This window comes from Neofelis nebulosa, chromosome 9, assembly GCF_028018385.1.
Source record: "Neofelis nebulosa isolate mNeoNeb1 chromosome 9, mNeoNeb1.pri, whole genome shotgun sequence".
NCBI lineage: Eukaryota > Metazoa > Chordata > Mammalia > Carnivora > Felidae > Neofelis > Neofelis nebulosa.
The window spans coordinates 71,100,800-71,126,758 of NC_080790.1; the positions used below are offsets into that span (position 1 = coordinate 71,100,800).

General features: G+C 38.8%; 1 protein-coding gene across 20 annotated transcripts in view; it reads left to right on the top strand.

The window, feature by feature from the left end:
* NRXN1 (neurexin 1) overlaps positions 1–25,959 on the top strand; it is a 1,145,650-nt gene that overhangs the window by 437,481 nt on the left and 682,210 nt on the right. The gene's annotated exons all lie outside the window — the stretch shown is intronic.

A 25,959-nucleotide genomic window follows, 5' to 3' on the forward strand; every position in this document is an offset into this window, starting at 1 on the left:
GCAGGGTACAGGGAGAGAAAGATCGGGAAGTCCTTGAATTTCAACTTATATTAATATTTTTTCCATACAAGCTGCCTGTTTTCAATCAGGTACAACCCAGTTTCTTTTGGCTGCTAGAATCAGAGACTTCTGTTGCATTCTATGGCTGCAGTTTAATGGTATAGAGCTCCAAATGTAAAGTTGAATAACTTTGAATTTATGAATGATTTGCCATGGGTGCTATTTCTAAGCAGTTATATACTTTGGTTTATTCTAAGGAAAATATTCTAATCATATAAACTCGATTCAGATAAACATCAGTGAAAAACGGCCACTGCTTAAGTTATCCTTGCCTCTCTTCCATTTATGAACATATACTGGTTTGCCCAGTATGTGGATGTATATAGAAGAATCCTAAGAGGGATTTGAAAATGCTAGTCTTAACAAATATAAGGAGGTGCAGTTTTCTGAAAAGTTGAATTTAACCGTACTTTGTGGTGAGAGGGATTGATTTCCTCCCAGAGAATAACTTTTACCCTTAATAAATATGTAGCATGACCCAGGACTTTGCTAAGTTCTGTGGGCATAATAAAATAATTATTATTTTCATTATTAATAATAGTACTGGCATATTCTGAACTCTTATTTTGTGTTTGCTGCTCTCCTAAGAGTTTCACAGGGATTTCCACAGTACAAGTAGTAATTTTATTATCTACATTTTTCAGAGAAGGTATCAGGTTTTGGAGCAGGTAAGTTTCTTGAGCAAGTCTCACAGCTAACAAGTATTAAAGCCTAGAGCTTAATCAAAGAAATCTGATTTCAGACTCTGTTGTGTTCTTAACCACCTAATATGGTGTCCCAAAAGAAATGTCTGTTGGGGTCCCTGCCATAGGAGACTGTGCAAACCCTTGAGTCTCTTACAACAGAAACAGCTTTTGTAAATATATAATAGACTGTGATGAGGGACTAAATTGTGCGGCAGAGTTATGCCCTTTGGAGTCCAAGAGAATGAAATAATTAAGAGATCTAGTAGACAAGGAAGATACACAAAAGAGTAAGAATGTGAGAGTCTTGATGGATGACTGTTTGGTATAGACAGGGAATGGAGAATATGTTCCAGACTGGGGAGAAACATGGTAAAAAAAATAATAACTACATTTCATGATAAGATGCCTCAAATCCCTTTATGGTTAAGAGGACTGTGAAAGGGGTGCACAGAAGCACACCCCCACCCACCCCATTTCCTCACTGTTACTATGAACAGGCCAACCTAGAGTCAGTCCATAGGCTCTGTTCTATCTATGGAAAGTCAGTCCTGCTGTGGACTAGAAAAAGGAAAGGAGATCTAAGGGGATCTAAGCTTGAATGTAGCTAAAGAGCTCTTTGGGGTATTCAGTAAAAAACATGAGGTTTTCTGTAGTGAACACTCAGGTTTAGCTGAGCCTCGTTGTCTTCTGACAGTTCAGCGTGGCAGGACAACTTTCTGAGTATAGGAAGCTGCAATGGATTGCTGTGATCTGAAATTATAGTTTCAGATTAAACTGTACTTCAGATTAATGTCTGTAATGTTTAAATGTTAATGAGTAGTAGAAACACTTTAGAACTCATCTATTTTTAATTGGTTTTTCAATCACAAAAATCACTATAGCAAAAATAAGCCAAGTAGTATTCCATATGACATTTAATTAGCCCCTCCTGAGTCCATGCAATGCAGGTTCACTCATGTCATTATCTCTACAGGTTTTGGATTGATATCATTCCTCCTTATTGATTGGGTACATCCCATGTCTCTCACTTCCACAACCTGGGGGATGTGTATAGAGCAAGTGCTGCCAATTTGTTTTTGTTTTTGTTTTGTTTTTGATATGTTATCTCTTTCCTTCATTTCCTCCTGACATACTAGAGATACTAGAGGGTAGAAGGTTATAGGCATCATCAGCCTGTAAATGACAACATACTTTACTTGGAGGGCTTTTGGATGGGTCATAGTTTCCATCCATGTCTAAATTACTATTTAGAATGCCCTGCTCTTCCTACTTCTGAGATGAAATTGTGACCAACTGTCATAGATTTGGAGTTAAATCACCTCATTTCAGGTAAATGAGCTTTGTAGAGTTACTAAAAAGAGAGAAACTGCCCATGTTCATTCTCACCACATGTGATAACAGTAAGCCCATGTAAACCTTCCTTAAGTTTCCATAAGCATTCTGCCCTGGAGCATGTGGCGCATAAAATTCGTTTTTCAATATGTTGTGCAACCCTTTGAAGATAACTAATCCTGGGGCATATACTAGTAACACCATGTCTGAAGTCATAGAAGAAATTTTGGAGGGTTAGAATAAGAAAGATCCTGGAAATCATTCTCCAAGTCCAGTCTTCTTATTTTGGAAATGGAGAAACAGACCTAGAGTAGTCACCTGACCTACCCAAGAGCAATGAAGGGGTAACAGGAGTAGAACACAAAGTACTGTCAGATAAAAGAGAATATCTGAATGGCCGACTCTGTTTTATTGCAAACAGTGATCTCAAGACAAAAAGATGGCCTGCCATCCTCACTAATTCACACCTTCACTCTTTAAAGTGGAAAAAAAAAAAAAGACATTACTCAACATGATGAAACAACCCATAATCTAATGTTCATTCAAAGCAGTTAGGGCTTTCCCTGTATGGCATTTGAAATGAGACTAAGCTTGCATGTAAGACAACCAAGCCTCAGTAAGAAAAGTGTTGTTATACTTTAGTGACAATCAAATTTCAAACTGAAGTAAAATTAGCTTAACATAATTTGGCAAAACCTAACCTTAGTTTGTTGAGAGAGAGAGAGAGAGAGGGAGAAACCTTGAATGGCCAGGAATTTATAATAAGACAATCAAAGTATTTTTAAAAAATATTTAAATTTTCATCATAAGTAAATAAAAATGTCTTTAAAGAAATGTTTGAGCTCAGTGAAAATGACTTTCAGGGATATAAATTTGAGAATAAAGTACAAAATTGTAAGTAATAAATTACCATTATATAGCCCACATCTATGAGATTCCTAGAGGGTGATAGGTCTTTAAAAATATGCTTTGTAATCTGACTTACAAGAGCAATGCTAACTGTGCTTTGGCAGAAACATTTGTTTATATCTTTTGCATTTTTTATAACACTGAGTAAAGCTGAATTATATGTTGCTTAAGAATTGGTGCTCACTTGGGGCACCTGGGTGGCTCAGTCGGTTAAGCATCCAGCTTCGGCCCAGGTCATGATCTCGCGGTCTGTGAGTTCAAGCCCCGCATTGGGCTCTGTGCTGACAGCTAAGAGCCTGGAGCCTGCTTCAGATTCTGTGTCTCCCTCTCTCTCTCTGACCCTCCCCCGTTCATGCTCTGTCTCTCTCTGTCTCAAAAATAAATAAACGTTTAAAAAATTTAAAAAAAAAAGAATTGGTGATCACTTTAAGTTAAATTTAATTTTTCTAGCAAGCCATATTTGAGTGATTGCTACAATAGGAGAGGAAATTGGAGGAGCCTACAGAAAGGTAAATCACAGCATCAGAGTGGGATTCTTGCAGTCTATCTGAAGACACCTACAGTCCTGTCCATTCACATTAAACTACTTGGAAAACTATTTTTCTGTATAAACGTATCCCAGTTGATTCCTAAGGTGCTCATTAGAGAATTTTTTTTAATCTTCAAAGATAGATGAAAATCTCACTAATCCTTGTTTCTATCCCAATATTTTGACCATGAAGGCTTCTGTAGTAAATGACTTACAAGAAAGGATCATGCCACTCCCTCATTAATCTTGCCTGGGAATCTACCCCTGCTATTATGCATTTCTTAGTCTCTTTGTACCTCCAAAAATGCTTTGAAACACCTATTTCCCTCCTGCAGTGAAGATTATTTAACAGAGTTTGTTGGTAGGGAAATGAAAGTGAAGAGGGAGGAAAGATAGAATTGTCTTCAATAAAACAACTTAGAATCTTTTATTTGAAGTTTGTTTTTAGCCATATGTACCTGCTGGAAGTTTTCCAATCAGTTTGAGTGGAGATGCTACCTATGCGAGACAATTTAGAATGTCACCACTAAGTGACTTGGGATAAGCCTAAAGAAGGATTCTAGAAAAAAAAAATTGGAGAAATGCTAGGGGGAATTAAATCCCTACTGAAAGTTTCATCAAACTAATTAGATCAGCTCAGCCTTTAATTACACTGAGAAGCTTTTAGCGCTAAAAATTTGGAAGATGTTATGTGGTGGATGAGATTCAGAAAATATCCTCTTATGTAAGCATCCCCCCCCACCCTGTTAAAAAAATAGTTGATTCCTCCACATAATCAGCATGGTCCTCTCTGCCATTCACAGTGCCAGCCCTGAAATTCCTATGGGTGCCAGCGTCAGCACTGGGAAAGAGGTACTATGTATCCTTTGTGTAAATACCTCTTATTTCCTACCTTTCTTCTTTTGGACAACAGAGACGTTTAGACAGTTGTGAAAGTTTCTGAATTTAAACCCTTGTGGTAGAAGTAGCTCATCAAATGTGTGTCCTCAGGTGTCCTTCTGTTCTTAGTTCCCTCTTTGCTCAGGGAAGAATGGAGTGCCTGTCAGTTACATGTAAGAACAAAGATCCATGGCAGAATTTGCTTTTAAGTTATCTTAACAAGTTTGAAAGAGAAGGCTTTGTGACCTCTTGTAGAAATTTTTTTAAAGGAAGGTTTTTTTGTTTGTTTTTTTTTTTTTATTTTTGGGACAGAGAGAGACAGAGCATGAACGGGGGAGGGGCAGAGAGAGAGGGAGACACAGAATCGGAAACAGGCTCCAGGCTCCGAGCCATCAGCCCAGAGCCTGACGCGGGGCTCGAACTCACGGACCGCGAGATCGTGACCTGGCTGAAGTCGGACGCTTAACCGACTGCGCCACCCAGGCGCCCCACCTCTTGTAGAAATTTGACCTAGCAGGAATGTGGAGAGTAAAGAGGTCTTCACTCGTGTCTGCAAATCATGCAACTTGGGAAGAGGAAGGACGTCTTTAGTTGGGAGGACCTATTCATATGAGCTCCAAAGTCATGATTCAACACATTTCTCCCCAGGTTTTCATTTCCTCCCAGGTCCCTGATACCTATACCTATGTTCTGCCTTTGCTCTCTTGCTGTGCTGTCCCAGTCTGTGCCTTGGTAGGTAGCATTTTACGGTTTACACTGCCCTCTCCCCATGCCTCATTCACTCTCTCAGGAAGGGAACTGCGTTTTGCATCCCCTTATCACTTCTTCCTAGACATTTTCCATTCAGATCTGAATATATTTTACTCACTGTATTATTATATAACTGGGGATAATACCACCTTAATTATATTTGGTAAAATGTCCTCATTTGAACTAATTACTTAAAATTAGGTTTTGCTAATGATCTCAAAATAATTGACTGCAAAAAAAAAAAAATAGAGAGGGATTCCTATTCCTAACACGAGGACTCACCAATTTGCTGGGGGCTGACTTTCTAGAGGCAGGGTCTTGGCTTAGTGACTCACAAGAGAGCTTGGTTTAGTCCAACAGGAAAGGAGGCAGATTGGCCTGCAGGGTTCTGGTCAGACGTTCTTGTCTAGAAAGAAAACAAGTTTTCTCCATCAGATTTAGACAGCAGAAGATGGCAATTTACAAGAAAATGAGATAGAATTTTGGGAATGTCAAAGAATTTGACAAAATCTTACGTGCCATAAACCTGATTTATTACATGCCCTGCCTAATTTCTTCCAGATATTGGAAATACTGAAATGTTTTTAACTCTTCTGCTGTAACAAAGTGTCAGCACTAAAATGCAAACAGGTCAATTACCATGGCCTCATTTCATTTGCAGGACAGCAGACCACAACTTTTTTTAAGTCAGAAAATCCCTTGTTCCTTTTAATGATGTCTTTCCAAGCACCCATGTGAGGTAACAGTAATAGTGATAATAATAATAATATCCCCATTATGCCAATGAGGACTCTTGAGATCTTGAGATCTCAGCAGAACACATGCCTCTGGTAGGGTTGGACGTGGCCCTGATACTCCATCTGTAAGTTGAGTTCTTTCGCTGGTTAGATTGCATTGCCTGAATGAGACCATCCAAATAAATTCCAGTTATACAAACTCTGTGGTACCTAATTGTGTCTAGGGTTGGACTAGGCACTCTACATGGGGACATTAAAAGTCAGAGCTATGACTGAAAGGATAAGGTAGTTGATATATTCCAAAGTAGTAATAATAAGGTGTTAATCATTCTTTACTTGTCATACTGTATCTACAACATTTGGTGAGTTACCCAATAGGCTTGTGCTGGGAGCATCAGCAACCAAGCAAAAGTAATTTACTTTAAAAAAATAAATGAAACTGTGTGAAATAATTTGATATTTAGTATTTCAAGCAAAGCAGCAAGAGAATCATGGAAGAAAAATAAAATTTCTGTGTATATATGTGGATTTAGGGTATTTTATATTCAGTACTTCTTATATTATTAAATTCCATAATGGGGTGCACTATCATTTTTTTTTGCAGTGCTTTGAATGTTCAAAGGTAACACTCTGAGCATGACAATAGTTGCACATAACTATTATCCCTACCTGGCAGAGGACATGGAGACAGGAGAACTTAGGTAACTGACCCAGGAGAAAACAATAACTAAGCAGCAGAGCCAAGATCTGAACAATCTGACCGTGGAATCCTTGACTTTAACTGCTGTTCTATGTTGCTTCCTCTACTCATCATGTAATCGCTCTTCTCTTTTCTTGTTCTCAGTATTTTTATTAAAGTAAAATTAGACAAAATGAACTTTGTAGGTACCTTGAGGGGAAAGAAAAAACACAACAATGCAGTCCAGATTGCTGTGTTGTTGAAGAAGAGTGTGTCAAAGGGGGAGGGGAAGGAGCAGGAAAAATTTCTTGGGTGCTCAGTTATACATGAACCTCCAGTGGGATTATATCTCCCAGTGTTTTAACTGGTACTGAGATGATTGATACCTTCGTGAGCCTCTTCTTTCCTCTAGCAGCCTGCATACCTTTCTTCTCTGAGGCTGTAAATAATAATGTTTGTCATAAATTTCCGTACTTTGTCGCCAACCATATGAACAGAGATACACAGAAAACACATTTGTAAGTACTTTGTAGACTTCTCTGAAGTATTGGCCTCCTCCATTGCTAAGAGTCAGTTTCCCTCTGTACGTTGTAGCCTTGGGGACAAGAGAGATAAGCAAATGGGGCAGAAGCTAGGCATTTTGCCATCGACACTCTTCGAGACTGGGTTCAAGGAGTCCCATCTGCTCAGTCCCCAAGGAAGTGGAACTCAGCTCTTTAGTTTACAAAGCATCTGGTGAGTCCTCGTCTGGAATTTAGCTTTTTGGACATAGCAGCCTCCCTTCCAGGGGACCCACAGACTTTTATTTCCCATCATTTTTGGCAGATGCTCCCATAGCCTGGAACTGTATCAGCAGTTGGCATAATGGATTGTAGTGCTTTCAGATATCAAGCTAGCATAGCATGGTTTGGTCGGGGGTTCAATGACATTTTAATTTGGAGAACTTGATACAATTTATAGACAATGGCATTTTCCAGCGAAGCAGAAAGCAGTAATGAATAATGTCTAAGACTGAACATTTCCTCCTAATTTCAGCACCCACTAGAGTATCTTGTTTAAATTGTTCCATTTGCTTATACATTAACACTTGCATGTGTCCATTCAATGAATCAACAATAATCAATACCCACTATGCGCCAGGCTCAGTACTAGACCCTGGGGACACATAGAATAATATGATAATGCACTTAGGAATCTGAAAGGCAAGCCCAACAAAGAAATAGGTGATTACTAATTCTTTAAGTAAGGTATGAAAAAGTGCTCTAGAAATACAGCAGAAGCTGTGATTAATTCTGCCAGAGGAAATCAGTAATGCTTCAGAGAGCAGGTGACAAAGTAATCTACTTTATCCCTTACACCTCTCTTTGCTCAGCTCTATAATGGGCTTGCTATTATAAGGGATTGAAGCACAATTAATTTGTGCTACTCTCAGAATTGGAAAATAATACAAAAGATAAAATGACATAGAAGATTAGAAAAACACATTAGAAAGAAAAAGAAAAGTAAAACCTCCATATAAATGCAAGTTTGTACTTTACCAAGTTTGAAACATATTTTGAAAATCTGAAATCCATCCAAAACAAAGTGAATATTTTGGATTTCATATTAATTTATATTATGAAATGATATAATCTAATACTTTACTTCTTTGGATCAAGTGCTGTTTGGAAGAAAAATATTCCTGTACACAGTAATTAGTCTTTTTCAAGAGAATTGTCATACATTTGGAATAAATTAATTACTTTAAAATGAAAATAATTCTGCTACCATTCAGACGCATGTGATTTTAAATAATAGGAAAATTAGATTTTTGTCTTCGTTGAGTAACTATTCTGTGCACAGAGACATTGGTTTCGTTTCACGTATATTATATGACTGTGCTATATAGCAGCTCTGTACAAAGTACCAGAATATAAGATAATTAGGTTGATGCAGGTCATCTACTCAAAGTCTGAATAAGTGAATTGTCTTTCAAATATGTGTATTTTTCTGAGCTTAAGTTTGTAAATAAAATGAAATGAGGATAACAGTAAGCAGTTACAGATTAGTATTATATTAAATTAGTTAAGATGAATGGCTTTGGGGGGTGCTTGCGTGGCCCAGTTGGTTAAGCGTCCAAGTCTTGATTTTGGTTCAGGTCGTGATCTCAGTTTGTGAGTTTGAGCCCCACATTGGGCTCTGTGCTGGCAGCATGGGGCCTTTGGGATTTTTCTCTCTTCCTCTCTCTGCCACTCCCCTGCTTCAGCTCTCTCTCTCTCTCTCTCTCAAAATAAATAAATAAACGTTAAAAAAAAAAAAAAGATGAATGGCTTTGGAATCAGACAGACCTGAGTTCAAATCCTGACTCTCCCTGAACTCAGTTGCTGTATAATCTGAGAAAAATTATTTAATGTTTCCGTGCTTCAATTTTTTTCTCCCTAAAGAATTAAGTGAAACTATGCAATTGCAGCACTTAGCATAGCTTCTGGTATACTGTAATATTTCAAAAATAATATTAGCTACAGTTATATTGCAGATAGGACATACAACCTATATATGCTTCATGGACAGACCCATGACCTATATAGTCACCCAGGGTCCGACATATAGTCTTGGTTGAAAATCTTACTGTTGCCATCTTGAGATTCTTAATAACTTTTGAACAAGGAGCCCCTATTTTCATGTTGCCTCAGACCCTACAAGGTACTAGGATTCTCCTGATTGCAGATGAGTTTATGAGATTTGACACACATTATCTCATTTTAAAGGTTATTTCATTTAACTATCCTAACAGCTTTGTAAAGAAATTGAATTAACTTGGAGATCACAAGTTATTTTTTAACATTATCGAGGCCACATCACTAATGCATAAAATAATTCAGGAGAAAAACCTGTTTATTGATTCTCAGCTAAGTGTGCTTTCCTCTTTATTTCTCCTAAGTTATAAAATATCCATCTTCCAATGCATCAGAAATTAGTAAAGATAATTGAGAAACTCAGATTTTTTAGAAAAACATGGATATCTTACTAAGTGGGGATAGTCACTTAATGTTTATAGTTCAAATACTTTTTTTTTTCATTTTAAGGATATTATCATCATCAGGTTTCAGTTAAAATTACTTTTCAAAAACTATTGCTGTATCCCCCACCTGTACACAAAGCAGAGCCTCATGGGGGAGATTTAAATGTTTGAAAGAGTAAATTAACATTTTCTTCCCCAGTGTCCCCAGGCTAAAAGATATGGTCACCCAAGATTGAAATCAATCCTTCACTAACGTTACCTGTAGTTATTATTTAATAATTGTTTGACTGATTATGTATTAATCAGTACATTTATATAAAAGTACATAGAATTTATGTAGAACCCTTTCTAAACAGTAGCATGCAACTAAAAGCTATAGTTTTTAGGTAGTTTAAAGGGAAATAAAGCTCACCAACCACTGTTAGCCCACTTAGGGATTTACTACCTAAGGTGTGGCCTGTGAACCAGCAGCATCAACATCACCTGGGTGCTTGTTAGATGAAAAACCTCATGCTCCTCCCCAGATCTACTAAATCAGAATCTACAGTTTAATAAGATCCCCAGGTGGTTTCCTATGCAAATTAAAGGTCAGAGCACCTCAGCTGCCATATTTTATTGACACTGTTGACTGTAAGATGCACAATTATGTTAAAATCACTAAGCGCTGCCAATTCACCTAGGCTAGGATGCATCTCGACTACACCTCAGATGTAGATTTTAGAGATGTTAAAATATAAAACAGTGTACAACCTAGTAGCTCAGGAGTGACTCTGAGGCTCACAGCCAGAGCCTCAGCATCTGAAAGTGCCCTGTCCCCCTGGCTCAGTTCCCGCCACGGAGCTGCTGTATGGGCTCAGCCCTCTTTTCTGAGATGCACATCAGGATCTTCTCATCCAATTACACTGAAGGCAGATAAGCCACCAGGACACAGACAGGGCCAGTCCCCCAACAATCCAAATTTAGGGGTGAATATAGTCTTGGGGATGAGTTATACTTACCATCTAAGCAATAAGCTTTTACTTCTGCAATAGTTGGCACTACGCCCATGACCGTTAAAGTAAATTTCCTGCGTGTTTTAATAACAATTTTAAACTAGGTCTCTTAACCTTTATTTCATTTTTAGAGTACTGCTTTCATAGCAGAATTTTTTCCCTTGCCAGAATGCTGAAAATTACTGTGTGAAGGTTTACTTGGGTTAATTATCATTTTTTGCATGGCAATATTCTTATGCTGAATTCCATATATACTTTTTATACTTTTTTAAGCCATGGTTTATATAGGATTAGTTTACCTTACCACAATTTGCTAACTTAAACAGATTTCTATGTATTTATTTACATTTTAACAACTTTGTAATATAATGGGTATGCCCTAAAAGAAGTAAACTCTTCCTTGGGTATAAATTAGACAGTTAGGGATTCAAGGCATTAAAGAACCATTTGGAGAAACGCTACTTCTGCAACATGAATTTTAATAAGAGCCCCCTAGAGGCAGCTAAGCAGTATGGCACCTTTCTAAACTGATCATTAAATGAGGAGATGCCTTTAACTGACAGAAACGGGGAAACCATTAATCTCAAGAAGATTGGTCAGGATCCACTTATGTGATACTTATAAAAAGACAGCTCTGTCCGCAAGGTGGCTGCAGACTTTTTAATAGAAGAAGGAGGTATCACAGACCCCCTGAAAATTTCTTTAGGACACCAAAATTTTATGGCATTTTGCATATTTTCCTACTATTTTCTCCTAAACCCAATTTACAATTGGAAGCCATTTGTTCTTGAAAATATATTCAAAGTAAATTTCTTTGCCTTTATTAGATATAAAAGAACAGTGAAACTATCACCACTTACCCCTACCCCCAGCTTCCACCCACGGAAATGCAGCCTTTTTTCACTTCATGTAACTTTACTTGCATGTTTAACAAACTTGTTATTTTTTTGTCTTTGAAACACACATAACACACGAAGCAATTAAATTTGAAGTGAGAAACCCAGAAATGTAGTTTAGGTAATAGGACAGATTTTAAAAAATTTTTAATGTTTATTTTTGAGAGGGAGGGGGGAAGGGACAGAGAGAAAAGGAGACAGAGATTTCAAAGCAGGCTCTGCTGTCAGTGCAAAGCCCAACCTGAGGCTCCAACCAACAAACCGTGAGATCATGACCTGAGCCGAAATCAAGCTTCAGATGCTCAACTAACTGAGCCACCCAGGTGCCCCAATAGGACAGATTTTTACATTCATATGAGTTTTTCTTTAAGTAGTACTTAGGATCCTTGAGTAACAACTCTTCCAAATTTGTTCATTTACTCATCAAGTTCTCACTGAGTGCCAACTGTGTCCCAAACACTGAGTAGATGCTGGGTTTATAAATATGATTTTCATTGCCTTGGCTAGATTCTGAAAGCACATAGCCATAAAGATGAATTCCAGTGCTTTTCATGAAAAATAGGTATTAAAAGACCATCATAAAATGAACCTGTGCTAGATACTAAGTGAGGATAGAAAAAGAGTAAAACATGGGACCAGAGAAGCAAACACACAATTATTATTATAAGTATTATTATAATATATTATAACATTATAATACAATGTTATATACATATATACATATATATGTATATATACACACATATATATGTGTATATATATATATTCATTCATATATATATATATGTATATATATATGATATCATAAGTTTTATTCTCCTTCTCTCCTTTTCCCCCTGGGTTTATCTCTGTCATAGCACCTATTGCTACTATAATTGACCAGTGTTTGATCACCTAGTGTTTCTCAAGAACATTAAGCCCTGATGCCCTAAAACATTTATTGTGTATAATAGTGCTAGTTATGCATCATCCTTGAGAGAATTCAGAAAACAGTTATTTTGTTCTGTGGTTCAGATGAAGATTCTGACTGAAAAAAAAGCTGGGGGATGAGTTTCTTGGCAGCAGGAACTGTGATTTTTATGTCTTTGGTGCTAGAACCTGGAGCATGATTGTTGCTCCATAACCCTTGAGTGGATTCATTGTAGTTACAGTCAAGTGAGGTAAGTTCTGTAACAAAGGTTTGTGCTACATTCTAAGTTAACAGTGTTTGAAAAGTGGATGAGAAATGGCAAGAAAAAAGGTTTCTCATGGAGATAATATTTGAATTTGGCCTTGAAAGGAAAGCAATGTATCTCCAAGTGAACAGGATGCAAGATGCAAGTTGATACAGAGGACAAGTTGGAGAAAGGCCACAGTTATAAAAAGAACACATACCGTGTTTTGTTTTGTTTTATTTTGTTTTTATTAATTTTTTTAAATTTATTTTTGAGAGAGAGAGAGAGGGAGGGAGAGTGTCAGCGGAGAAGAGGGAGGGGCAGAGAGAAGGGGGGATAGAGGATCTGAAGCACGGTCTACACTGACAGCAGTGAGCCCGTTGTGGGGCTCAAACTCATGAATCATGAGATCATGACCTGAGCTGAAGTCGGAGCCTCAACCGACTGAGCCACCCAGGGGCCCTGCATACCATGTTTGAGGGAAGTCAGGGGTCAGTGTGGCTAGGGCAAGGATGCATGGAAGAGAGGCAAACAATGATGCTGGATAAAAATTGGAAGAGATGATGTTGAACATGGAGAAAATTATGAGAGGTATGACTGCTACAGTGGTTGAAAGTTCTTTCAGAATCACCTGAGAGTTTATTAAACTGCAGATCCCTGTGACCACAGCTTCTGGTTTAGCTGTGAGCTTGCATTTAAAAAAAAACAGTTTAGAGTGATACAGATGCAGATAATGCAAGGACTTTAACAAAGGCTGCTGTTTGTTACCGCCTACCAGGGAGGCTTCTCGAAAGTCTCTCTCTGTTGGGCCAGAATCCAGTAGGACTGAAGGATCAAAAGACCCCATTCCTCCAGGTAAAAAATGTACAACACATCAAGAGAGTGATATTAAGGGTTGATCTAGGAGCAAGGGAAGAATTGGGATTAGGAAACTGTCCAGACGTTCTGCAGAGGTAGAATCAAGATGACTTGAGCTTTGAAGAAGAAAACAATTAAAAAATATGAACACAAGAAAGATCTATGTATTTCTACCAAAACACAGCACATCAAGCCAGTAATTATTCTTCAGATTAAAGTTAAAAGGAGCGGGGGACAAAAGTGAGGGGAAGCAGGAAAGAAGGAAGAAAACTGGGTTCCCAGGATGCAGCTTTTCATCACTCAGGCTGTACGTCTCTAAAAGTTGACCAGTGTGTGTGAAGGGAAACCTAGTACATTTTACTCAACCTCTGTGAGCACCAGGTTTTTCATTAAGCTTTGCATATTTTAAGGTCCCTTCCTACAATTAGACTTATGTAAGAGCAAAACCCCTTGCTATGGTCATTTTTATCTGAATGAAAGATAAATATTTTGAATATAAAGCTATCTTAAAATCTTATCCTCAGAAGTTTTCTAGCCAAAGGGGTTCTAACATATCACTTGGAGTGATTTAATTATCCTCAAAAGATAAGAAAGATTAGAATTTCCCACCACCATCACTCCCTGATCAGAAACAAAACAAAACAAAACAAAACAAAACAACAAACAAAATACTTCTGAAATATAAGAAAACCTTGTAGGTTGAAAGAGATTCCTCCCTGCTTGCTAATTTTTTTCAAAATTTATTTATTTTCCCCCCTTAAGGACAGATGGGCAAAGCATCCAGAATCAGACTCTTAAGAAACAGGGTAAATGTAAGAAGAATCTTTCTCTGCCCAGACCCTTGAAGGCTTTCTGAGGCAGCCACCAGCTTTGATGCTCAGAGCACCGCGTTCTCATTAAGTTTTATAGATTCCCATCAAAAGGACTTCGTTGCCTTAAGCCTGTAGCTGGGCCCACAGTCCAGTCATAGGGCATATGATCAAAATACTTGGTGCTGTAAAAAATTCAAAATACTGGGTATGCTTCCACTGTTACACACCTCCATACATTCTAGCAGAGGTGGCTGGATGAGCTCTGCATGTCATTGCCTTGTAGTCCATTTTTAAATAATCACTTGATCCTAGGAGGGGAATGGTACCTCTGAATGAGTGAGTGAGTAGATATTAAGAATGATACCATTAGCAGTCGGTTTCTAGGAAAGTTTTTCACTGGAAATTGTTAGCATGGGCCAGGGAGTTACCAGAGGCCAACTGTGTCTTCTGTTCTTTGAAGAAAGAATTCTCATACCAATCTCTCCCTCCTGGCTTGAGGGCTGGACTCCACTAAAGAATAGAAATTAGAGCAAGGAGCCATCTCTATGATTGGACCTGTGATCATACATGCTAAGCAGTGTGCAAGCATGGGAGGACGTGAAAGAGCCAGTGGAAAGATAGATGAGATTCAAAAAGTGCTTTCTCTTACTTTGGGTTATTAAAATCTGTTTTAATTAATATTCCCTTTTATTCTATTAAGAACTGGAAGTGCATCTGAACCTTTGATAATTTTATTAGGAAGGGAGAGAGGGAGGAGAGAAAGAGACACAGAGAGGGGTGGGGAAGAAGAAAGAAAGAAAGAAAGAGAATAAACTTATTTTTGATAATCTTCTTTCTTAGTGGGAAAAAAAAGTATACAAAATTCAAAAATAAGAGCAACTATAAGAAGGTGAATAATGATGTATTTCTTTTTGAGAGAGTGACAGAGCATGAGCAGGAGAGGAGCAGAGAGAGAGGGAGACAGAGAATAGGAAGTGGGCTCTGTGCTAACAGCAGTGAGCCCAGTGCAGGATTTGAACTCACCAACTGGGAGCTCAAGACCTGAGCTGAAGTTGGAGGCTTGACCAACTGAGCCACCCAGGCACCCCAATAATGATTTATTTAAAGGAAAAAAAATCTGAATGGGAAGCAATCTATAAAAATAAACATAAGTAAAACCTTAAATACAGAAGATATCTATGGAGCTTGGGAAAAAAAAAAAATTATGAGGCATGATCTAATCTAGCTTTCAGCAGAATTTTCCAGGATGCCCAAATCTGGAACACAGAGGGCGAGATGTTCACTATCTCTTTCCTGTCCATAAATCTGGGATGCTATATTTTTTGTTTTGGTCCTAAGATCTCATACCCATTATAGTACATACTTGGTTTTCTATGTCAATTTGAATTTCTCAAATCTAAATGAAATACAACGGAATTTATTAAGTATTAACCCCTCAGATTGCCAGCCTTTTCCATAAACCCATATAATTTTAAAGAAAAATAAAAGTCAGGATCATTTAATCCATTCAAAATGAAAAGAGAACTAAAGAGACCTGTTTTGGCCTCACTGTTAACCATTAGTAGAGCTAGGTAGAGAAATAAGTCTTAACAATCCCTGCTCCAGACTCTTTCACAATATAACTCCCTCTGTTAGGTTCCTTTCCTAGCTCCATGGAACCAGCAAGCAGTGAGATATCAAAGATGCCATAGCTCTGTTTGATAACTCATGGTTTGTGTCTGACTAGCCAATGAGATAAAACAGTAGAGCAAAGGAGCTAAACCTATCTTGCGCAGATATACACTGTCACGGTATTTAAATACACTCTAATCTATAATGTGTGTGGCAGACCTGCCAAATACTGGCTAAATGGAAGTGGTTTTTAAATCCTCCAGGTCAACACTATACAAACTCATGAAAGTCCACTTAAAACAGGTTTTAATACACACTAAAATCATCATAAAAAATTTTTTAAATATGTGGGGTTACAGGGCACTTGGGAGGCTCTCTTGGTTAAGCATCTGACTCTTGATCTTGGCTCAGGTCATGATCTCATGGTTCGTGGGTTCAAGCCTCGCATTGGGCTCCATGATGGTGGCATGGAGCCTGTTTGGGATTCTCTTTCTCCCTCTCTCTCTGTACCTCCCCTGCTCTCTCTCAAAAATAAATAAACATTAAACAATATATGTGGGGTTAATTTGACATTTCATACTCTTCTCACCACTCTTCCCATTTCTTAAGCACTTTGCGAGATAATCATTTTGGACCTTCCTGAACATCTGACTTCCTTAGAATTCCATTATAGACACCAAGGTCATGGTTTCTGAGAGTTAATCTCACAATCATTTGAGTTCACTCAAGCCTTTGACATATTATATCTGACACCATTCATCAGAATTTCTGTTGTTCCAGCAGCATCCTAAAAAAAAGCGTGCCTAGCATACAGGTCAAACCCAATATACTAGTTGGAGGGCAGATCCAAGTGTTAAATTTTCAAATGCCTAAGCATATCAGATTTTTGCAGAACTCTGGTTTAATTTACCTGTATCTTTTTTCTAAGTTGGTCACCTTACTCCATAAACAGCAAATGTAACATCAGAAAAAAGTATAGCAGTATGTATCATAGTGGTTAGGGAAAAAAACACAACACTAATTATATAAGTGAAGGATCTAAGACACAGCAAGATAAGGTGACTTCCCCAAGTTATTGTTATTATTATTATTTGCAAAGATGTGTCTAATAAGTTGCTTCTCCTTGACCCCATTCAATAAAATGTTCAGTTTAAGAAAATAATAAAACCATGTTGGTAGAAGCATCCACAACATTTCCTAATACTGCTTCTCCTATTTCACTCACAAATATACTTTAGAATGTGAGAAGGCATTTTCCCATTACCAGCTTTTAAATGTCAGAATATTTTGTGTCATTTTTTCTTTTCATATATTCTTACCAGAACTTTAATGATCACATGATTCTACAAGCATCTCTCAAAGTAACCTTACCTTTCTTGTCAGTCATCATGTAACTAAAAAAGTTTATCATATCATGTTGGAGAAAGGTAACACTGCAGTTATGTATCTAGAAACATCTAAGTGAAGCTGTGAGCTTTTCAGGGTCCATAAAACATGTCTTTCACATTTATTATTATTCTTTGGCACAGAAATCGAATCTTAGTATTTTACTTAGAAATCTCCCTGACTCCCTCAAATTTTCAGTCTCCAGTTGTAACCAAACTTTGCAGGTTAAACTGTAACTATGCCTGAAACTGTGTAACTATAATTAAATAATAGAACTCTAATTAAGCTATTAAATTGTGTGTGTTCTTACCATTTTCAGAAAACAACAAGTTCATTTTAGGTGTCATTTTTTTTTTAACCTTTTCAACAACGTGCTGTATTTGAACAGTTTTCTTCTTGATTCTGGAATCTGATACATCTCTTCTAAATTACTATTTTTATTTTCATTTAATCTAAAACTCTGTCTGGGCAATTTGTCATATTAATTTCTTATGTAAGCAGTCAATCTGCTTTCTTCCATTTGGTTTTGTATCTTCCATTTTCCAATATGCCTTTTTGCATTCCTTCAATTAGGCTTATGGTTACTGGGATGACTAAAACCTACCCCACCAGCTGACAAACCAATTATTCACCCTTTCCACCCTGCTTAAAATGCATTAAAATTCCATCCACAACTTGAATTATAATGCATTTTTTAGCTTCTTGTAAAAAACATCAAAACATTTCTGATGATTTCCTTTTCATCAAGTGCAACTGCTTCAACCCCAATTAGCGGCACACATCCCCTAACCATGTATTCCCTGTTCTGATGACAAAATTACAACGTGGTTTCAGGGATGTTGAGTTACACGATTTGCAGAGAAGTACATTTGCTCCGAGTTACTTCTTTCTTATTTGCTCTTTTCTTAAAATTCCTCTGTCATGCAACACCACTACTCCCATGTCTTTGGGCAGAGATTGCCAAATGTTTTCCTTATTATATCATAATTGTTAAGTCAAGAATATTTATTGGGCAGGGGCGCCCAGGTGGCTCAGTTGGTTGAGTGTCTGACTTCAGCTCAGGTCTTGATCTCATGGTTTTGGTTCATGAATTTGAGCCCCGCGTCAGGTGTGCTGACAGTTCGGAGCCTGGAGCCTGTTTCAGATTCTTTGTCTCCCTGTCTCTCTCTGCCCCTTCTCTGCTTGTGCTCTGTCTCTCAAAAATAAGTAAACATTTAAAAAAAGTTTTTTAAAAAGAGTATTTATTGGGCATATGGCACTTAGCATTGTGGGGGTACTTACAAACTGTCCCCTGAAATACTTACCATCAAACTGAGGTCAGATGTCACAAGATGAACAAATTTGTTTATTCCTTCAGTATTTAGTGATCACCTTCTGTAGGCCCAGTTTATTTGGAGCCTTGTGATTTTTCCATTTTTAAAAGGTCTAAATCCTCCCTCTGAATGAGCTTGCAGCATAAGAGTAGGGTGGTTTATTGTATGGACTCAAGAGTAATATTGCCTAGGATGTGATTTTGGTGTTACCTTGGGCAAGTGAGTCACATTGTCACTCTGTTTCCTGTTTCCCTCATCTATAGAGATATAAAAGTACCTATGTCATGAGGTATTTGTGAGGTTTAAATGAGATAGTCAATGTACTTTTAAAGGAAATAGGAGAGGTAGGAACGAGGGCTGATAAGTGTGTATATAACTAGCACTGAGGTACGTAGCAAATACTATTTAATCTTCATAATAAATAAGCAGAGTAATTATTATTCTCTGTGATCTTCTTTTGAAGGAGATGTCTCAGGAAGGCTAAGTAATTTGCCTGAGGCTTCATCCTATTAATAGATTGAACAAAGATTCAAACTAATACAGTCTGATTCTAAAACCCGTTTAGGGGCAGTGTCAGGAAGAGTATTGGATAAAGGTGGGGAAAAATGAGTTTTGCTTTAGACTCTTTCATTTATTTGTTCACTAGATTCACACGGAGGAGGTATTGGAGCTTTGGGAAAGGGCGTGCTCATCAGGAGAGGTAATGAGGAGAGACAGGAAGAGATTCATTTATTTGCTCAACAAACATTTCTTGAACACTGAGCTGCATTCTGAGTGTGTGCTGGCTGCTGGGCAGCAAACAAGAAAACCTATTTTGTAGTGCCTTAAAAAGCTGCAGAGGGGGGCGCCTGGGTGGCTCAGTCGGTTAAGCGGCCAACTTCGGCTCAGGTCACGATCTTGCGGTCTGTGAGTTCGAGCCCCGCGTCGGGCTCTGTGCTGACAGCTCAGAGCCTGGAGCCCGTTTCAGATTCTGTGTCTCCCTCTCTCTCTCCCTCTCTCTCTCTCTGACCCTCCCCCGTTCATGCTCTGTCTCTCTCTGTCTCAAAAGTAAATAAATGTGAAAAAAAAAATTAAAAAAAAAAAAAAGCTGCAGAGAGGTTCCTCTGCTGCTATGGAATGCTCAAGAGAGATTAGGAGCCATTCACATGGAGGAAGTGTTTCCATCCATGTTAGGAAATAAGGGCAGGGAGAGAAGACAGGGGTGGGGAGGGGAGAAGAGGTGAGAAGGGAAGTGTTTTATCCCAGAGTCTAGGACAGTAACCTAATGACAAATAAGACCCAGGAGGAGACAGCATGAAAGGGGGGCTTATGACTGGGGAGGAAGAAGTAGATCTTTGAAAGTAGATTCTTGGCTGCTGCAGCAGATCAGAGAGATTGGGACCTTGCTGAAACATCAATCAAAGGATTGTGACAGGACTAGAGAGTTATTTGCATGGGAGGCAGCCAGGACAAAGACAGATCAGGCCCTGTCCCTCCTGACAGCAGACCCTTCTATATCACTTTGCTCATTAAGAATCATGTCCTTGGATATTTTCACAGGCCTCAGAAAGACCTGTGGAGTAGTCCAACAGGATTCTTCTTCCAGATAGATCAGGGAAATCCCTACTGCAATGTCGTGTGTATGGCGGGGCCCCTGAAGGCTGCCAAGCCAGATGGGCAATGGGGCCCTCCTCCCAGGAAGAACCAGCAAAACTTACCATCTGTTCTGCTAGAGATTAAGCTTTCTCTTTGCAGTTCTGACCTGACCAGGCCCTCTCTCCTAGTAGTTTTGATGGGACTGTTGCAAATTCCATAGCATCCCTGTCTAGGTGTAGTGGGAGAGTAGGAGAGTTAAGGATCTGGAGTTAGACAAATCTGCGTTCCAATCCTGAGTCCAGCACTAGTGATAAATTGCACAACCTCTTTGTGAGTTTTCTGTGTAATGAGAGAGGATAACACAATTTGGACAATTTGAAATGGTATATAGCAACACAGAAGCGCATAGACGATGTTCCAAAAAAACAGCATATTTAATAGCATGCCTATATAATGAATGACAGTAACAGCTGTTAAAACAGATGAGGAAGATCTAAGAAAGGGTGATGAGGGAGTTCTGAAAGAGCAATTGTCCCAAGAACTGAGATGGCAGGAGGCAAATGAAGAAATGGCTGATGAAGAGATAGAAGCAGTGAATTGTTTTTAAGAAAGTCGTCAATGAGCAGAAGGAGAGAGATGGGCTCTTGCTAGAGGAAGTCCGGTGCTGAAGGGAAGTTCCTAACTCCTGATCATAACTGTGATATCAAAACAAACGGGAAACTCAGTTCTACTCTTGCTAGGAATAAATATGCTTTCCAAAAGTCAGTTTTCTTGCAGGAAATCGCTGCAAGAGTTTTAGGGAGCCGTTAGGAGAGAGAAATTGAAAATGCCGGAATGATAATAGTTTCTTGAGTATGTAGTTTCTTCTGATTTTACAACTTGTGTTTACTTTTGCATTGTTTTAGCACTGTGGCCCTCATTTCTCCATGCCACAGTAGGCTGGAGGAGAACTCTTAAGAAGCACAGATAATAATAGCAGTGGGAGTCAAAATCATGTTTTACTCTAAGCCCTTACTTGAAAAAATGGCTGGGATGCCGAGCCCCTCAAGTCCTTCCTCCCTATGGCAGAATACCAAGCGATATGCATTGTCTGAGGCAGACTTTCTGATCTTACTAGGACCACTATGGATGCTATTCTTTTATCTGTTTCCATGAATCTTTTATCTGTCTGCCAGGGAGAATTACTCATACTCACAGTCTCAAATGCTGACCTGGCAGTCTTGCTAAGGCACTTCTCTCACTTGGAGTACGGGCAGGAGTGAGGGTTTGGGATGGAGTAGTGTGGGTCTCTTTTCTTACTCTGGCCCATAAATCATAATTGAGGAATTTGGACCATTCCCTACCCCTACAACAACAACAACAGCAGCAGCAGCAACAACAATAGTCCAGAGAACAATTGACTAAACCCCAAAGCATCTCTTATATCTCAAAAAAATTTATCAGAGACCAAATTCTTTCCTGCTTTCAAAACTCAGAACATGTTTTCTGTCACATCAGATTACAGCCTAAGAAGGAGTTCTTCTTTCTTGGTTAAGTATCAAACTGAGTAGACTAGGGTCTCACTATCATTTCCAAAGTCCTCTTTGTATTATATTCCAGATGTCGAGTAGGACCTCACCAAATATACCCCAGTGCTCATTCTCCCTAGCACAGCATGATTTCCAACCTTGTCAGGCAAATTGCATCCCCATTCTGGTGTTCCATTAGTGTTTTGTGGATTCTCCATAGCTGAGGTCTTTGTTTCTTCTAGAATCCATCGTAGTGCTTAGAGCTTTGCCTGGTCATAAGCACAGAATACTGGTCTGTTGGATAAATGAACAAGTGAATTGGATTTAGAGCATTACAGAGGGGTTAGCCCTAAGCAGTATGAGGGTCTTCCCTAGTGTCGAGACAGGATGGAAGGAAGAAGAGAGATGAAGATCCATCCTTTAGTGAAAGGTAGAGGGAAGGGAAAATGAGAAAACCCAGGGTTTTAACACTTTTCTTTTTCTTAGGATTCAGGTAGGGCTAGACTGAATGGAATAAAAAACCCAAACCATAAACATAAATCATTTCGTCAATGATTAAGTAGCACACAGCCCATTTATCCTATTTCCATGAGTCTTCAGAAAGAAACATGCTTCATCCCCTTTTCTCCAGCCTCAGCTCTGCATTAGAAGCCTTTTGTTTTGGGCTTAATGGATCTTTTTAGCACAGCATACATGACCATGTCCAATAAAGTTATCAGGAAGCCTTTCTCCATGTTTCATGATTTGGAGCAAATGGCCTGTTCTAGGACTCTCCCACACTGTTGCCTACAGGTGTTGAAGGTTGCCAGGCAGTTCTAATGTGTATTTTGATTTTTGAGGTCAAAGAAACCTATAGTTATGTACACAAATAAAGTTTCAGTATACATAGATATGACCCTGTGTCCTGACCTACCTTTGATATTAAATATGAAATAACAAATCAAGGAAGTTTAGACATACTTTTATAAGTGCAAATATACTTTATCAGTTTGGAAATATCTTTAGCTGTGATACAGAGTAAATTACATTATCGTTTCACATTGCTAATTTTATTTTGTTTTTAAAGTTTATTTGTTTATTCTGAGAGAGAGAACAAGCAAGGGAGAGGGACAGGGAGAGAGGGAAAGATGATTCCAAGCAGACTCCACACCTACAGCACAGAGACCAACACAGAACTCAAACTCATGAACCACGAAATCATGACCCGAGGTGAAATCAAGAGTCAGACACTCAACCAACTGAGCCACCCAAGTGCCCCTCAGATTGCTAATTTTAAAGGGATGGGTCACTATTTATTCATAAGTTTCCTTTTTACAGTTTTCACTTTTTTAGGTTTATTTGTTTTTTTGGAGAGAGAGTGAGAGTGAGCATGCTTACACAAGCAGGGGAGGGGCAGGGAGAGAGGGGGACAGAGAGAATCCCAAGTAGGCCCCACACCCAGTGCTGAGTCCAGTGCAGAGCTCGATCCACACCCTGAAATCATGACCTGAACCAAAACCAAGAGTCAGCCTCTTACCCAACTAAGCCACCCAGGTGCCCCTCAACTTTTTAAAATGCCTTTCCATGGGCTAGGGTATCAAGGATATCATTGTCATACAACTTAAAGTGTATGATAATATCTACTTTTCTTTAATATTTTTAATATATGTTATGTTTCATCCAATAACATGTTTTATTTTATTTTATTTTTTTGAGAGAGAGGGAACAAGTGAACGAGGGGCAGAGAGAGAGGGAGGGGGAGAGAGAGAGAGAGAAGTGGGGCTCACCCAAAGCTGGGCTTGTGTTCACCTGAAGTGGGACATGAGCTCTCCTGATGTGGGATTTGAACTCATGAACTGTGAGATCATGACCTGAGCCAAAGTCAGATACTCAATCAACTGAGCCACCCAGGTGCCCCCAATAATGTGTTTTAACGGCCTAGATGGGTTGGATATAAGAAGAACTATAACTTGCCATTTAAACATTTTTTTTAATCTCTAAAACATGGACAAAATATGTAGATGTTACTAAATAAGTCAAGAGAATTTTGGTCACTTTCCCTGTTACAAGCAATAAACAAAATTGGACTTTAATATTGATAACACAAAATCTATTCTGTTAGAACCACCGACCAGAGGGATAAGATCTACCTGTGAAGTATTTGGGTCCATTTGATCATAAAATATTTTCCTTTCCTTCATATAAATCTTTTTATTATTATTATTATTATTATTATTATTATTATTATTATTTTATGAGTGGTGGTTTTTAAAATTGATAGTATATTAAGACAAAAACATTTTTTATACTGCACGGTCTGTATCATTTTCAAAATAGGGAGAATATGGGAGAAATGTATTTGTAAATCCAGTGCCCTTAAGTCTATCATACTGGTCTCCACTGGGGCTGGATGATGTAAGCTCTGTGGGTTCTTGTCCAATACCCTTGCCAGTACAGAAGTCTGAGGCAGAACTGGACTCACTGGAATGAAGAAAATGTACTCTAAACATATCTTGTGCATTCGCATGAAATGGATCACCTTAGTAATCCTATCACAGTGATCATTCACCTAATCATGCTTAAGTTTATAAGATTCACAAAAAAATAACACTTGATCAGAAACTGGTGGCTCCATTTAGATAAACTGCACAAGTATTCTGATCTTAGAGAATTTCACTTTGAAGTGACTGAGGACAGGGCATTGAGGTGGAGAGGGTGGAAAAGAGTGTGCTCATTTGGCCCTGGCCACGGGCTGTCTAGGGCTGGCAACTATTGATCACTACATTGATTTTGGCCTGTTTAGCTAGGATGCTTTCCTAAATAAAGTACCCCAGGAAAATGCTCTGCTTCCACATCTTCATGACAAGCTTCCTGCTATTGTGTTTCAATGACACTTTAGTTCTCTGCACTTGGATGAAATGTTTTTTTCCCGAGATTTTTTTTTTTTCTAAATCCTTGTGTGACCACACACACATACCACACACAGGTGTTTCTCATTGTGAGCATCCTTTCCACTGACCTGGGTGCTTAAAAAAAAAAAAAAAGCATCAAAGGGGTCAAGCTCACCACAACAGATTACAGTCTTTATAAGAATAGACACTTTATAAGCATAAGTGTCTATGCTTTGAAACCTATAACCCTCTCTTCCCTGATCAAGGAGAAAATCTGAAGGAGTCTTGGAAGTTGTCTTGCTCTTTGCTCCTTGAACCAAGAGCAAGCTCCGTTTCCAAAGTTACCTCTCCTGATTCTGCTGTCACCACAAGCCCAAAGAATCCTCCTGTATTGTCACTTTGGAACTTCTGTCTGTCCTCACAGATGCTCTCTCAGCTCACATACTTGCTACCTAAGTGTAGGAAGATGCATGGCCAACTACTTCTTCCTTCTGGGATGCACAGGTTGTAGCAGGTGCTGGATTGATGGCATGCCTCATTATGAAGCCTGTCTTTATGTTTCTAGTGCCACTTGGCCTTCCAAACCCTGGAAATTGACTGATGGGGTTTCAAATCTGGCTTTAATACTTAGTGGTTGTGTAACTTGAACACGTTTCTTTATTTCATCTGTAAAATACCGGTAATAAGATTAATCATACTGACTAGCGGACAGGGCTTCTGGTAAGGATTAAATGAGATGCTGCCTTCAGCGTCCAGCACAGTGATGCGCTCAGAGTAAGTGATCACTAAACAGTAGATTTTATTTGTATCCCCTCCTTTATTATGTGTTCTTGGAATTTGTTTCCAGGGACATGACTGCAAAGTATTGGGCTTGCTTAACTGAAATTTGGATCCAGCACAATTACTGTTTGAGATCCACACAAAGGGTTTTAGAAACCTCAGACATATAGTAATTCTGTGGAAATGGAGCTTAATAGCCAAGGGAAAGAAGCCAAGCCTGAATCTTCACTGAAGGGTGCTTGACTCCTGTTTAACATGCAGACTAGGGCACACTTCCCCACTCAGCTTTGATGCAGCCTCTGAGGGGTGACGAAGATACCCTGACAGATACCCTCCCTCCCCCCCTGACAGACACCCTCCCCCCAGCCCAGCACAGAGACCTCGCTGATGTCCCCCTTAGGTGGCACCTTTGAATGCAAGAGAGAAATCATAAGAGCAGGGAAGGGAACTAGAATATTATTTAGTGCAAAATCAAGGAACAAAGAAATCATAGGCATCATGATGATTAAAATCAGATATGGCAGAACTTCCCTGGACATGCATTTCTTGTGTCACTGTCGTCTTTTGTCCTACTTTTTCTCCTTTCTGCAGATCATCATCTGTCCTTCATTAAAGGCCTGACTTAAAAGTGTATATATGGCA